The 13,532-nt window shown below is 35.7% G+C and overlaps 1 long non-coding RNA gene across 1 annotated transcript; it reads right to left on the reverse strand.

The window, feature by feature from the left end:
* Positions 1-8,366: 8,366 nt before the first annotated feature.
* LOC311284494 lies at positions 8,367-10,587 on the reverse strand. Its single transcript, XR_014626237.1, has 2 exons — positions 10,472-10,587; positions 8,367-8,806 (listed from the first exon to the last, which is right to left on the reverse strand). It is a non-coding gene; the product is annotated as an uncharacterized lncRNA (long non-coding RNA).
* Positions 10,588-13,532: the final 2,945 nt, after the last annotated feature.

Here is a 13,532-nt window from a genome sequence, read left to right on the forward strand (position 1 = left end):
AAAGCATTTTAAGAAGTGTTGATGACCTGTGACCTCTGGAATGACCTTTGCCCTCTCATGGAGTTCACAGTGAAATACTTGTTTCTTTTAGTGATGAAACTGTCATTTGATTGATCAGAAAGTCTGAACTCTGAACCAGAGACTCGTGCAGAATAAAGAAGAAATGATTTCTAAACTCCTACAGAAGTGAAAACACACTCCACTGGATCATGAGAATAAAACACATTAAAGGCCACAAAACTGGATCAGTTTCTTCTGCATGTGTTCATTTTCATGTGTGTTTTCCTCCAGCTGGTTTTTGCTCAGAGAGTCACTTTGCATCGGCACGTGTTTCAGCTCTCCGAGTGTTTATAGCCTTCAGACTCACACACTTTATAACACACTGCTGTTTACCACGGTACAAACCCAACACACACCATGAATCTCTTCAGCAGCTTCATCTGGATTCTGACCGCTTTTATTCCAGGTAACAGAAGTCAAAGCTTGTCATTTCTGAGTCTTTAATCTTCATGTCATTTGATGAAACTCATATAATGTTGTTGTCAACAGCGTCCAGAGGAATCACTGTGACTCAGCCTGAAGTTGTGAATGTTTCTGAAGGACAAATCGCCACTATAGACTGTAAAACTGATGATGGGATACATATCTGGGGTTTAGCTTGGTATCAGCAGAAACACGGAGAAGCTCCTAAACTCATCATTACTGGGGTAAACGATCTCTATGATAACAGTCTCAAACGATTCAGTGGGAATGGAGTGTTAGGTGAAAATGATTTCACTCTGACCATCAGTGGAGTCCAGACTGAAGATGCTGGACATTATTACTGTCAGAGTTACCATTGCAGTTCATATGCTTTTGGTTGTTTTGGTGATGAAACATTCACACAGTGATAAAGAGTCGTACAAAAACCTCCGTCAGTCAGAGTCACAGTCACTGAACTGAAACTGCAGCTGCTCAACACACACACACACACACACACACACACACACACACACACACACACACACACACACACACACACACACACACACACACACACACACACACACACACACACACACACACACACACACCCACGTAGAAACGACTCAATATGATCTTATTGAACATCACTTTCTGGAGCTTCATCAGTTTTTGATCTTTTTGATTGTGATTTTTCAGAAGTCATATTTGTCCCCTGTTTCCTATTTCATCCTTCATCTAGAAATTCAGTCACTTTTGATTTTCACTTCAGTGGATATTTTTGAATCCTCCACCATTTTATTTATTTATTTATTTATTTATTTATTTATTTATTTTTTCTGCATTTATGATTTCATATATTCTTCTTTCTAAACTGAATCACCAGCATCTTAAATCTGTGCTTGATCAGTTTAATCAGTTATTTAGTCCCCATAGATCTGAACACACTTAATTAACGTAAGATTATATCTAACCAGAGGCCACGACCATTACCATTAGGACTAAGCTGACTAACTTAACTACTTCTAATGGGAACTTTGTATAATTATGTCGTGGTTTCACACGTACACTTAGTTAGAATAATGCTCACCCTGTTTAGATTAGTCTATATATTGACTTTGCCGATGTGTTATTCGGATCTCTGAAACTTCAGTCGGCGTGCTCCTCTGCTCCTCCTCGGCTGAATGCCAGTCCGTTACTAACCTGAGTGTAGAGTTGTGGTGTTATGGACTTAATGTAATCTACCAGAGTTAATCATTTCAGAGTTAATCAGAATAAATCCAAATGTAACAATTAATTATTAGTCAGGTAAATGTGTCATGCCAATTACATAATCAATTAAAAGATAATCAATACAAAACATCAAATGCTCAGCGATAAAGAGTAAAAGATGCATAAACCTGACATTAGAAACATACATGATGTCGAGTGTCTTGAGGACGTTCAGCATCACGGGCCGATCTACAGAATCACCCGAGCCTCTTGAGGCATTTTCCTCCTCAGACCAAGACAAATCATCCTCAATGTGGAGAATCAACTTACAACAGGAGTTTGACTAGAGTTATAGACACAGTTCACACCTCGACGAGGAACAGGAGGAAGTTTGGATGAAGGACACATTAAACAAAGTGTGTGATGATCCTCATGTCTGTTCATAAACTGCAGGAACACACATGGATTTGGAGTAAAATTTGGGGATTAACAGCGACGTTTCACTCCAACTACAGTAAAAATATTCTCACAGCAGATATTCAGGTTAATATGCTGAAGTTGGTCTTGTAGATTTATTCAGAACTGAATTGAATTCTATAATTTTTCAAGGTTCAAGGAGTCTTTATTATCCCCGAGGGGTAATTCGTTGTGCAGCAGCATGTGACATAAGTAACACACAAATTATACAAAACAACAACCATAAAATCAGGTAAAAAATAAATAAATACTACACAGAAGTCCACAACTCACATCGACTTATTTAAACAACCTATAGCAGGAGGGACAAAAGAGTTTTTATGTCTGTTTGTCCTGCATTTAGGCAGACTGAATCTGCGGCCTGACGGCAACAAAATGAATCAGGTGTTCAGGGGGTGACTTGGGTCAGCCAGGACTGATTGTGCCTTCTTGAGGGTCCTTGTCTCATATACAGAATTTAAGCCAGTCAGAGAGTTGTGGGAAATTTTGCCACACACATTAACTATATATTGCAGCCTATTCTTGTTTTAAGCGAAAGGGGGCCAAATCAACTCACAAGGGCAAAAGAAAGAATGGATTCAATAAAACAACAATATTTTTTTTTTTTAACATCTTGGCTATTGTAGAAGATCAAATATTATGAAAAACATTCATTTTTTCTCTGTTCTTACTTCAGTGATTGTGTTTTGTGTCCGTTAATGAGTGACTGTCTTCAGGGAAATGATGTGGAGTGTGTTTGCATATTGATCAGATCTTCAGTGTGTGAGAGTGTTTATAGTGCTGTGAGTTTAACACTTCATCACTGACACACACAACAATCTTCATCAACATGACCTTCATCATCATCTTCATCTGGACTCTCACAGCGTTTGCTCAAGGTTTGTGGAGCACAAGTTTGATATTAATTCATTTCTTCGACTTCAAGTATATTGTCAAAGTTTTGAGTGTATTTTCTTCTTGTTGTGTTTCAGAGTGTAGAGGACAGATCACCGTCACTCAGAGTCCCTCAATAACAGCAGAACAACCAGGAGGAACTGTGAAAATCAACTGTAAAACCAGCAGTGATTCACTTAATGGAGATCATATATTCTGGTACTCACAGAAACCTGGAGAAGCTCCTAAAATCCTGATTCGTCATGTGAAAATACTATACTACGCAGGAACTCCATCTAGATTCAGTGGCAGTGGATCTAACAGAGATTTCACTCTGACCATCAGTGGAGTCCAGACTGAAGATGCTGGACATTATTACTGTCAGAGTTCACACTGGATCAACAATGGCTGGGTGATCACACAGTGATAAAGAGTCGTACAAAAACCTCCGTCAGTCAGAGTCACAGTGACTGAACTGAAACTGCAGCTGCTCACACACTTTCACACACACAGTCAAGTTATTCATAGATATTAAATGAAACATGCATTCATTGAGTTTTAAACGTACTAAATACTTTCTTATCTCTTTATCTTATTACATTTATCTAAGACTATATTTATAATTTGGCTGCATGTTCTTGTTTCATCATGAATCTGCAGGAGTGTTCAGGCTCCACTGACTGAAGGTTACTTATAAAATGTGAGTTAAAGCCCTGATCTAATGAAAGACCTGAAACAAAAATAACACTAAATTGACATAAAGACATAAAGTTACAATTACTGTATATTTTAATATAGCTGCAAGCAGCAATTATCGGGGCCAAGCAGAATAAGATGACAAGACATGCCAACATTGCTGAAAGTATCAGACCAACTGCAACAATGAGCAATTAAAGACATTTAAAGATGATTTTAGGCGAAATGGCTGAAAAATAATCAGTTTTAAAGTAATTTAAGATATGATTTAATGGACTATCACTTTCGACCAATAGGTGGCGCAGTTACAAAACTGATGTGATGTGGTCAGAGTGAAGTGACAATGACGCATACAAAGTTTGGTGTTTATATGTCAAAGCATTGCAGAGATAAAGCCTAAATAGTCTTTTTGGCATCATGCCTCAACTTTGCTGCTGCGCTATACGAAAACGGTTTTGTCTATCGACACAAAATCCATAACTTTTAGTCGGTACAGTCTGGAGATGATACGATTCGATTTTGGTGAAAATCGGACATACGGTCTAGGAGGAGTTTGAAAAAGTAGGTTTTGAATGAAAATCAAGATAGCGGACAGGAAGTTCGGCCAAATAAGGAAAACTTGGTATCTATGTTCTCGGCTTGACCCAAGGAATCTAATAAGACCAGTGGCATTTCAATAGCCAGATTTATTCAAAAGTTATTAGCCTTTTTGGAAATTTTGTTATAACTTTTGAGCACTAGGTGGCGCTGGTTCGAAACTTCTCACACTCCTTCAGGGCATCTTGCTGATGACCCAAACCAAAATGGCCAACAGACAAAATGGCCGATATGGTAAAATTGGATATCAGTCGACTATCATAGCCTCAGGTCATGCTTGTGATGACATGTAATAAGTTTGGTCTGAATACGATAAAGCGTTGCGGATGAAGCGTTGCGGAGATACAACCTTACGTCTGTTTTCGCAAGCACTACGTAAAATTTGTTCGTGGGTTTAATGAAAACGGTTTGATGAATCAACTTGAATTCCATAAATTTTTGTATCACATTTAGGGGAGACCGGTGTTGAACACTGTCAGTTTGACCCGTCAGAAAGAGCTATGGTGATGTCATCAATATCACACACCGCATCACCTCACAGGAGAAGTGTCATGTGACTGTGATCAACATTGTACGTTTTATGACCAAAAACTAATTTTCAGGAGGAAAAGTAAAAAATGTTATCAAGATTATATTTTGCCGAACAATCATTGTATTGTAGAAACATTTGACTTGCATAATCTAAAGTAGATATTTCTCTAGTTTAATCTGATGCTTTACACTCATGCTAACTTCAAACCCACATGCTAAAACAGTTAGCTATGTTACGGCTGTTTGCGGTGAGGATAGTTTTAACAGTTCATTAAAAATATTACAACCAAACCCTTAAGATGATTCCAGTTATCAGTCACATTCCCTGTTAAGACAAAATCATGTGAGTTTTTTGTTGCGCATTGAGGGATTTATGAATATGTTTCCATTATAGTTTATGTGCATGTCTTCTTATCGGATAAAAACATTATCACCTCAGTCGAGCACATACGATTTCTCTGCACATTTTTAGAATTGATGTTCATCTCGGCATTTCCATCCGACGTTTTTTTTATGTGATAGTCAATCCCAAAATTCACATAAAATAGGAGGATGGCAACATAGCTAGAGACTGAACTGTTGTGTGACAGGAATTGAGAACACACACACATGATCACACACACACACACACACAGCAGTTTTTGTGCTAAATTTGAATGTTTTTTGTTACTTCAAATTGTTGACTTCATTCAAAACTGATTTTTCTTTGTTCTTCAAAACATTCTTGCACACATTTAGATTGTGTGGATCTTATTTCAGCAAATTATCTCTCATTGTTCCATCGATCCCCAGCCTGAGTTACAACAGGACAGGGTTATGTCTCAACAACGACCTCTTTGTGTTTGACAATAACTCACATAATCTGTGATTGTGTTGTACATGTCCAAGTGAGTTATATTTCTAGCAGACAAATGTGGAAACCATGTCTCAAATGTTGAGAGATACAGAACAAACAAGCACTGAGTTACCGACGCTCAAACAACAGGTGTTTCTCTCCTCCGTCTCTCTGCTGAACGCAGCTGTTCTCCACTATTACAGTCAATCAAGAACATTTAGTGTCTTCATCAAATCACTCATTATTGTGTTTTAGCTCAGCACAAAATAATGCAGCAAGTAAATAAACATCTAGACAAAGCTGTTGCTCAAACATAATGAGTGACTGTCTTCAGGGAAATGATGTGGAGTGTGTTTGCATATTGATCAGATCTTCAGTGTGTGAGAGTGTTTATAGTGCTGTGAGTTTAACACTTCATCACTGACAGCTTTTCTTCATTCAGACTGAAAGTAAACCACCGATAAGAAGAATGATGATCATCAGCGTCTGTATCTGGACTCTCATTCTTTCTGTTCAAGGTTCATTTACTCTATTAATAACTCAAGATGTGATTTATATGCTTTTGATGTTCAGTCTAGATTTTGTACTGGATACTTTGATTTTAATAATTGTTGTAATAATGATCTAATGAAATGTGATTTACAGAAATTACAGGCCAGGTTTCTGTGACTCAGACTCCCTCAGAAGCAGCCGTTCAAGGAGGAACAGTTTCTATAAACTGTAAAACTAACAGAGGAATTGGAGATCGTACTCAGGGTTGTAGTGGCTGTCTCTCCTGGTATCTGCAGAAACCTGGAGAAGCTCCTAAACTCCTCATTTATGGCATTAATTCACGACAGTCAGGAACTCCATCTAGATTCACTGGCAATGGAGCAAATTATGGAACAGATTTCACTCTGACCATCAGTGGAGTCCAGACTGAAGATGCTGGACATTATTACTGTATGAGTGTACACTACATCAACAGTAACTGGGTGTTCACACAGTGATAAAGAGTCGTACAAAAACCTCCGTCAGTCAGAGTCACAGTGACTGAACTGAAACTGCAGCTGCTCACACACTTTCACACACACGCACACACACACTCACACACACGCACACACACACACACACACGCACACACACACACACACACACACACACACACACACACACACACTAAGAAAAGCAATATGATCTTATAATAAGCAATAATATTATTATATTATAATAATATAAAAGTTTGAGCTTGGTCAGTCTATGACAGCTTTGATCATGATTTTTCATAAGTCATTTTTCTCCTGTTATTTTCAGTCATTTGTGAGGAAATTCAGTCGCGTTTGATCTTCACTTAGTGGATATTTTTCAATCTTTCACCATATTTTTGTTTTTCTGCATTTATGATTTATCCTCATTCTTCTTTCTAAACTGAATCACTGCATCATAAAGATGTTCTGCTTGATCAGTTTAATAAGTCTATTATTTTAAGTTCATCCTTCATATATTAACAGCATCACAAAACACAAATCTCAATTTCAGAGCAGATGAACATTTATATCATTTTAATTAATATCTTTACATAGAATTTTTAAATTAATTTAGAAATTAAAGATGAGATTACCAAACAGGTGCAGTCCACCATCAAAAATAATAATAATTTCCTATTTATTTTATATTTATTGTGTAATTTAACAGTGCTATATATAACAGCTTTATCAAACATTGGCTCAATATCAACATTTCATACTAATGTTTTTTTTGTGTGTGTGTGTGTGTGTGTGTGTGTGTGTGTGTGTGTGTGTGTGTGTGTGTGCAATTTAACACATCAATGTATAGTGGAAATTTATTTATAGTTAATTTTTTATAATAAAGATTAAAGTTTGTTTATGTGTGAATATAGTGTGGGTTGTGATGAGGCAACATGTAACTCATAAAGATGAAATCTTATTAACAAACTGACTAATGAATCCATAAGCACAGGAGAAACTGTTCCAGTTCAGAGCGTTTCAGTTGAAGATCTCATTTGCATTGTCAGGTTTAGTGATTGTGATGGTCTCAGAATAGAGCAGCTCGTCTCCAGTGACCATGTTCAAACCCCAAGAGCTTCATTTCACATTTACTGCTGAATGCAGCTGTTCTCAACTATTACAATTAGGGGTGTAACGAGACCCTTATGTCACCATCCTGAACTCACAATACCATATTATTGCCATACTCCATCAAAATGGTCAATTTGGTTTAACATTGTGTGTGTAAATGAATAGGCTTGGACTTGGTGCTGATAACCCAATGCAGGACAATAGAGACACCAGAATAACAATATTCATGATTCTGAAGCTGAAAATACTGAATTATTTCAGACGAATATGCTTGATGTCTCTGACTAGATATATCTAAAATAATGTAGGCCACTTTTTACTGGTAACATCAGACATTTGGCATTATCAGGACCCACAAATATTCCCCCATTGCATTATTATACATTATATTCAACATTATATACAGTAGTTTAATGTAGTAGTGACACGAAAACCCTGTAAACTTCCTAAACTTTCATTTTGGGTGAATAATACGAGACATATTGCCACTATCCACTGTAATTACTGTTCCACCCCTAATTCCAATCAATCAAAAGCCGCTGAAACTTTAGTGCAGGACTTTGAAGGAACGACACACTGATCAATGATGCAGTCCAACACAAATGTGCGCTTGCGTTCAGATGAAGCTTTATTGAATGAACAGCAATGGCAGCACATTGACAGACTGCTTCAGTATTGAGCTGTAAATCACGTGACGCTCAGATACGCTGGTCTTCACTGGAGAAACATCAGCACTCGGAGCTCTTGAGGAACGAGGCCTCGTGAGCAGCTCCGGCATGTGTTCCTCTGCAGACGAAGCGCTCTGCGGCTTCCCAGCGTGCTTTGCTGAGGCTCAGGACGCTGCTGCGACTGTAGAGACCGTCCCGCTCGCTCTCTGCGCTGGTCTGAACCCCCTCGGTGACCTCTGACCCGTCCAGCGTCCAGCTCACCGTCGCCCCCTGTGGAGAGTAAGAGCTGAGCAGGCAGAGCAGAGCGGGGGGGTCTCCAGAGATCAGCAGAGAAGAGGGAGACAGCAGAGACACGGAGGGAGACACGGAGGGACCCGCTGAACACACACACACACACACACACACACACATTCATGAATGATCATTTGATTTTAAATATACAAGTTACATTTTAAATGATCCACAGAATGAGTTTGAAAAACATTGTCCAAGTAAATTGATGGTTATATTGTGATGTCGTTATAAGATCTAGAAAACTCATTTAAATGATCATTTCAATATTAAATGTATTTTGAAAATATTCTGCTATTCAGAAACTCACAATCATAAACATCAGCAAATTTGATCGTTTAAATTGTTTAAATGATTAATTTTCAAAATGCTCTTCAACTGAGTTTCTTTTTGTCTGATGAAAATTATAAAAAATGATATTTATGTTGTCCACATTATACAACTTTTGTTTCATGCGTTTAAAAAGCCCTTAATAGTTACATTTACCAAGAATTATAGACACAATTATATATGAAGAAATTATTGAATAGATTTTAAAGTATCTGCAGTCAATACATGAAATGAACTAAATGTTAGCATTAATAAGATGTTAAATTATTAATGTAAAATTAAAAATTACATTTAAAAATATTAATATGAATTATAAAATTTAAATAAATGATTAAATAAATAAAAAATATTGAATTTTCTACATTTATTCATAAGATTTAGAATAAAGTATTACATAAGTATTTTTAAAAATATTCTTCTATTTTGATACTCAGAATCAATTGTAATTTTCAGCCCATTTTCAATTATGATTTTTTTTTTATTCTTCTGTTAAGAAACAATCATAATCATCCGCAAACGTAATAGTTTAAATGATTGATTTTTAAAATGCTCTTTAACTAAATGTCTCTTTGTCTGATGGTAATACAGTAAAAAGCACAATCATTTCATCTTTACTGTAGTTTCACCTCACTGCTTTCATTCATAGACACTATCCTGAGTTTAGTTTCAAAACATTCTCCATTTAATCAATATTACTAAATATTGTACATTGTAAAAAAGTATCATCATTTTAACGGTAAAAGACTGTAAAAATGCAACGGTAAAAATGATTAATTGGTAAACGGTTTGTTGCTTTACTGTATACACTGAAAACTGGTTATAGATTTAACTAACTAGATTTAACTAAGTTAAATATAACTTAACACAATATATTATTTGTGTTTTGAAAATAATCACCATTCAATAGACTTCCTTGTAAACAGAAATATAAGTAAACTTAGTTTAAATTTAGTTTATCAACTAAATTTCTTTTTGCCTGATGATGAACTGATGAAATTTATTTTGTCTATATCATCCAACTTTTGTGTCAAATTACATATATTTAGAAATAATTGAAAACATTGCAATTACTTAAAATACAATGAAATGTTAGCACATATTATGTGTGAAATTACTACTGTAAAACATTATGAATGTGAACTATGGATTGAAATGTAATAAACATAGAATATCACCAAATATGACATTCATAATATAGCAGACAAAATTACATTTAAATGTATGAATGTGTGCAATCAATCAGTAAAATAGACTAAAATGTGACAATAAATAAGAGTTAAAGTAAAGCAAATAAAGCATTTCAATAATGTATTTTTGTAATAAATTAAGAATATTGTTGGCAAATGCTGTTAAATAACCTTAAACCTCCTTCTAAAAACACACACACATACGTTTTTATAGATAATTTAAGAAAGACTTACAGCTTCTGATCGTCAATTCAGTTCCTCCACCGAAAGTGTACCACAGTGTTTCATTCTAGTGAAAGAGTCGTACAAAAACCTCCGTCACACTCAAATGAACACACACACACACACACACACACTGATGTGAGACTCAGCATCAGGATTATTGAACTGAAGTGACTTTCACAAAAACAGTCTCATCGTCTCTAAATGTCTCTTAATGCATGAAAACTATTAAATATAAATAAATAATATAATCAGAAAGACTCTGATCTTTACACATCTTAACTGAGAGTTTCTAAATGATAATTTTGTCAATATCACATTTAATTAAAATAAAATGAAATGTTAGCATACATTACATGTGAAATTACTAATGTAAATCATTAATTTAAACACAGAATATCACCAAATATTGCATATTTATAATAATAATAAAAAATTTGTGTTTCAATTAAATTTCAATTAAATGTGACAATAAATGAGATTTGAAATTAGGTTAAGCTTTTCAATAATACATTTTGTGATAAATTAAGAATATCTTTGCCAAATAAAAACCTTAAACCTTCTTTTAAAAACACACACATCATACAGTTTCATCAGATCATTTAAGAGCCACAAACTCTTCATCTTACAAAAAAAGATGAAGCTTTATAATGAAATCAGATTTAGATGGTCATTCTCTATTGGATGACCTTTGACCTGTTATACAGTATCATGGATGATATAAATCTGCAGCTCAGGTATTAAATTCTCTCAGCATCAAAGTCTGAATGAAACTGATCATTAAAACAGTGTTTAGAGCGAGAAGATCGACCCAAAATAACATGAAGTAAATCATGAGTTTCTGTTTCTGAAAATGATCCACAGAAGTTTATTAGCAAAGACACTAAAAGACAAAACAGTGTTTCTTCTGTCTTCAGGGAAATGATGTGGAGTGTGTTTGCATATTGATCAGATCTTCAGTGTGTGAGAGTGTTTATAGTGCTGTGAGTTTAACACTTCATCACTGACACACACAACAATCTTCATCAACATGACCTTCATCATCATCTTCATCTGGACTCTCACAGCGTTTGCTCAAGGTTTGTGGAGCACAAGTTTGATATTAATTCATTTCTTCAAGTATATTGTCAAAGTTTTGAGTGTATTTTCTTCTTGTTGTGTTTCAGAGTGTAGAGGACAGATCACCGTCACTCAGAGTCCCTCAATAACAGCAGAACAACCAGGAGGAACTGTGAATATCAAATGTAAAACCAGCAGAGATGTGTACAATGATGGTTCTGATGACATCTTAGCCTGGTACTTACAGAAACCTGGAGAAGCTCCTAAACTCCTGATATATTGGGCCAATCGCCTCCAGTCAGGAACTCCATCTAGATTCAGTGGCAGTGGATCTAACAGTGATTTCACTCTGACCATCAGTGGAGTCCAGACTGAAGATGCTGGACATTATTACTGTCAGAGTTTCCATGTCATCAGCAGTAAATATGTGTTCACACAGTGATAAAGAGTCGTACAAAAACCTCCGTCAGTCAGAGTCACAGTGACTGAACTGAAACTGCAGCTGCTCAAACACTCACACACACACACACACAACAGAAACACAAAAATGAACTTAATATCTTATTTTGCTGCACTTCATTAATATTACTGAAGATAATAAGAAATTATTTTGATCATATTTTTTTCAGATAATTGTTGGTTTATCTATTCTCATATGGTTGTTAATGTATTTTTATAAAGCATGATTATTTTTTCTTCTTAATCATACACTCATACTGTAAAGTGAATCATAAAGATGTTGTTGCTTGACTAGTTTATTAATCATCTTCCATAAAGCCGCTGTTTAGATCATCATGTACAAGAGTCACAGATGAACTGATTCAGTGAAAGAGAGAAACCGTATTTAACATGATCAGACGCTCCACCGTCCCACAATCAGTCTGTCTGTGACCATTCACTGTTTTCTGGACGCATTAATTATGAATCCAGCGATGCGTCTGAGTCTCACATGCAGGGCCGTCGCCCGCTGCCCAGGGGGCCCCACAAAATCCAGCAGTTATACTATATAGGCCCCTTTTGTATGAATAATTCTAATATTTATATTAGTTGTATGCCTGAGATTTAAATGAAAACCACAAAACCATGCAATTTGGTTAAATATTTTTTCAAAATATTCTCATACCTCCCTATAAATGGTTTAGTCAAATCTAAAGTATTTATTAATTATTCAGTCAGTGATAAACATCAGATGGACCCAATAAAATTGTAAGTCCCACCCCAGCTCGTGAACAGAACCAATCAGAGTTGAGGCGGCAGTGCCTGAAGTTAACAATAAACTTGGTGGAAGAGAAGGAGACTGACTGACTGAAAAAAATAGGGAACCAGAAACGCCATGAAAAGAAATAGAGGGATTCCAGGAAAGTTGTTGTATCCCAGTCAATCAAGATGTTCTTAAAGACAGGTTGTATTGTTATTTCGAAGATTACGTGCAGGGCTTGACATTAACTTTTTTGCTCACTAGCCAATGTGGCTAGTGGTTTTTCAAAGTTACTAGCCACACAGCATTTTTACTAGCCACATTTTTGTTGTTGTGAAATTACCTGATGAAAAGTTGACTATGGTGTGCTAAAATTTACTTGAACTAGATTTACAACCCTTTTAAATGTAAAACCACTGTACACACCCAAATCAAGACTACATAAATATATAACAATACAGGTCATTATCATTAGCTCTGATAAGGTTGTGTGTAAAGCTCCTTTTTTAAATAAAACCATGTATTATATGTCGCCACATAGTTCCACCGGCATACGACGTAACTATAAATGTTTACTTTTTGATTTATGAATTATAACAGACTGATGGGGAAAAAATCATTATTTTGCTGTTACTTTTTAAAAATTGGTTTCATTATTATTTAACAATTTCTTTTTATTAGTTGTAATTCTTATATAAATTTAACTTTTAAAATAAAGGTTTTACAACATCACCTTCTTCTGTTATATGTGGACCTCCATGCTCATCTATTTACAGTATATGATATTGGTGGAGGGTGGTGGGGGCCCGTTTTTCA

Source organism: Rutilus rutilus, assembly GCF_951802725.1.
Source record: "Rutilus rutilus genome assembly, chromosome: 24".
NCBI classification, from domain to species: domain Eukaryota; kingdom Metazoa; phylum Chordata; class Actinopteri; order Cypriniformes; family Leuciscidae; genus Rutilus; species Rutilus rutilus.